Source organism: Musca autumnalis, unplaced genomic scaffold (genome assembly GCF_047663935.1).
Source record: "Musca autumnalis isolate F117 unplaced genomic scaffold, ASM4766393v1 scaffold_4, whole genome shotgun sequence".
Taxonomy (NCBI): domain Eukaryota; kingdom Metazoa; phylum Arthropoda; class Insecta; order Diptera; family Muscidae; genus Musca; species Musca autumnalis.
The window spans coordinates 242,471,558-242,475,354 of record NW_027411977.1 but is presented as its reverse complement, the minus strand read 5'-3'; positions in this window follow the sequence as shown (position 1 = coordinate 242,475,354).

The window sequence follows — 3,797 nt, the reverse complement described above, 5'->3', positions numbered from 1 at the left end:
CAAATTCAGTAGTTTTGAGGTTAGCAGACATAATAAATTTTACAAATTATGACAGTTTTATTGATAGCTACGGCACCGAAACGGAGACAAAGAGGAACACACACAGACAGCTGTCGGTGGGACGGTCGGCAAATATTACAATATTAGATCTGCACTGTGTCTATTAGACACAAAATATTTACATGTGTTTTTTAACTAATAATGTCTCCCTAAACAACAACAACAATGTTGATTATACCTAATTAACAAAAAATAACCAACAATATTATTCATATTTACATGCGTAACAGCCATCCACAAGGTGGAAATTTCTTGGAAATCTCTAAGGAAATCAATGGCGACACAACGTATTCATACAGTGGCTTGTTAAGGTAATGATGGCAACATCGTTATTTTATTAGTGGTCATTGGCGCTGGGACGGGGCCACCACCATCGTGGCACCACTAACAACTGTAAACATTGTCCAAATTTCAACATTTCGATGATTATCACTAGAACACGATCAGTGTTATTAATGTTTAGGGGGAGGTGAGGCCTTATAAATTTTTGGAATGAAAATATGATTTAAGAATTGTTAATGAGAATTTTCTTTCTTTCTTTTCCACAGAAACGATAATCATCAATTAATTAATTAATTGCTGAAGAAATGCATGTACATGTGGTAGAAATGATTTTAATATCTGTGTGGTGAGCTTTGTCTGTAAACATTTAAGTGACAGCTTTTATCAAAAAAATCTCATAATAATAAGAAGCTTTGCCTCCTAGGGTCATGGTGAAGCAACAGGTGTTCCTTTATAAAAATGTTATGATTTTATAGAGTTATTATTTTTTCTCAAATTGCAACCTGTTGCCTTTATGTGATGCCAATTAAAATTATGTTTGTTTTTATATTGAAATAAGTAATAAAATTATTATTAGTACCATAAAAACAAACATGTGTTTTAACCCTTTTTCAGTTTTATTACCCGGGGAAAGATTTTTATCAATTCCCATAAAATGGTTGGAGTTGTTTGGAATTGAAATTTTAAATCTGATAGGAGTTTGCTGACTGATAGTCTACTCAGAAGGTAAAGTTATTTTGTAGTAGCTATTCTGCACTTTCGTCTAAACCCAGTGGAAAAGAGAGCTGTGGATGTCCTTACCAAAACTCTCCCGACTTGCTATGAGGACTCCGGCCCAATTAGCTATTCTTGGAGAAGCGGATAGGATATCATGTAATAAAGCCCGTGTTTAGTAGTCTATATTTTATTCTCCACCCGAGTGGAAGGATTATGGGGTCTGGGGGCTACCGAGGTTATTTAGTTTTCGGAAAGCCGACTGATGCTTTTGAGTTGTTTCTTTTCATTTTTTAAATTTTTAAATAATTTCACAAATCCCCCGACGAATTTGAATTTAAAATACTGCATCCGTTTAATCGCCTTGTAAGGAGTATTTAATTTAAACAACAACGACAACAACAAAAGCTCTTTGCAAATATTAGCAACAAAGTATAGCCCAAAAATCCTCCATGGAAATGTATTACCCTGCTGATACTTTATCAATGACGACGACAACAACGCAAAAGAATGCAATAAAAAACCTCTTAAAAAGTGTCAAACAAGGCAACAAAAAAGAAGCCAAAGTAAAGAGCAAACAAATACCAATAAAACAAAAAGAAAAACAACTCTACAACAAAAAAGAAAATTCGATACGCTTTAAAGAAACAACAACAACAAATCAATATATCTACAAATGATAAAGATGAAGCAGCGTATCCTTCCTGTCATTGATTTGCTTGCTTAGTTATCCTGCCCCAACACTTAAGATATTAAACGGTGGCAGTGGCTAGACGCCTCCACACACACAACATGTGTACATATATTTTGGGGAGAGCTGAAGATTTTTTTTCTTTATTTATGTTTTTTTGTTTTTCTGGAGGGTGTCACAATCAATTCACACTCCCTTCCACTGCCCCCAGTCCCCTTCAACTTGGAGCTCCTTTTAAGTTTTACTACAGCAAACATTATTATATTGTCTTGATTGTGTGTTTTGCTGTGAGTCGAAGTGGGAGGGGGAGGGAGGGAAGGCCAGGGAGTTACTGAAATGAAGGCGTAATAACAAAGCTTTTAGCATTGTTTACATTTGTCGTGTGTTATTGTTTACATTCAGAGGACATGTTTTGCTGTATGGTCCCCAGCTCCCCTCCGCCCAACTTCGATTTGCCAACAATTTCTCTTTCATTCATCGTTTTGTGAAAAACGAAACCAGAAAAAAGACTCAAGCTAAATCTATATGTACATCCACACATTCCCTTGACAATTTTTGTAAATCGATTGCAAAAAAAGAAATAGAAAACCTAACTCAAACCATTTAAAGTTCCTTCGAAATGCCTGCAGCTCCTCTCTAATAACAAATCGAACAAACAATGCAAAAAAAAAAACAGTAGCATCACAAGTGGTTAACTTCTCATCGTTTAGCACTGGTTGCGAGCGCCGCAAAAGTCTGGAGCTTAGGCAGACAGACAGACTTTGTGTGGAAAATCCAATTGATTTTCGATTGTTTTGTTAAAAAATGCTTTTCATTGTATCTGCTGTTGTTGTTGTTGGTTTTTATTGCTTTCTTTTTTCAATTTGCCAATATGTCGCCTGCCAAGGTTTTTTCTTTCTTAATTATTTTGTTGGTAGGGAAGGATAATACTGAAGAATCAAATACTTTCAAAGTAAAACGAGACAATCATTGGCATATAGGAGAATATGAGAGTATGGAGAAGAAGAAGAAGAAGCAAATAAAGCTGATTACCAAAAGCGTTGATATTGTGGAATGTAATGTTATTCAGCTACTTTACTATAGAAAGTAATGACATGAATATAGGAACGCTATTCAACTTACTTTATCTAAAGTCTGATTGGCTAATTTTCTATAGGAAAGAATGACAATTAACTACCTATGTGCAGAAAACAATGCTGTTTAGATACTTTTCTATAGGAAAGTGGTGCTTGACGGAAAGGTCCGACATAGTTATAACCGGATCTAATTTTGGGAGTCATTACATTCGATATACATATGTATATCTCGCCAAGCAGACATTTTAGTTGGTCAATGTAGGATTTTTAGAGCTTTTGGACTATTAAGTTAGGAAACATGGAATTACCCAAGAAACAGCGATATAAACAGCACAAAAACTACCTTCGATGACAATATTAAACCTCACAATTGCGAAAAATGTTGAAATTTTCTGTGCCAGTAATCCAAAGAAGTTGTCCGATAAAAGCCATCGTGGAATTTGATGTACATTTGGAAGAAATTTTTGCAAATTTGTAAATTTCGGCCAAATCGGCATTTCTAGGATAGGCTGTTATAGTCTACGCATCAGTATGGCCTTTCTGAAAGAAAGGGTGCTCCTATAGACCTATTCTGAAAGAAAGGGTGCTCATACAGACCCTTTCTCAAGCTTCGGTAGACCCATTCTGAAAGAAAGGATGCTTCGATAGACCCTTTTTCAAAGAAAGGGTGCTTCGGTAGATACTTTCTGAAAGAAAGGGTGCTTCGATAGACTATTTCTCAGAGAAAGGGTACTTCGATAGAACCTTTCTCAAAGAAAGCATTGCTTCGATAGACCCTTGCTCAAAGAAAGGGTGCTTCGACAGATCCTTTGTCAAAGAAAGGGTGCTTCGATAGACCCATTCTCAAAAAAAGGGTTATTCGATAGACCCTTTCTCAGAGAAAGGGTGCTTAGATAGCCCTTTTCTTAAATAAATGGTGCTTCGATAGACCCTTTCTCAGAGAAAGGGTGCTTAGATAGCCCTTTTCTTAAATA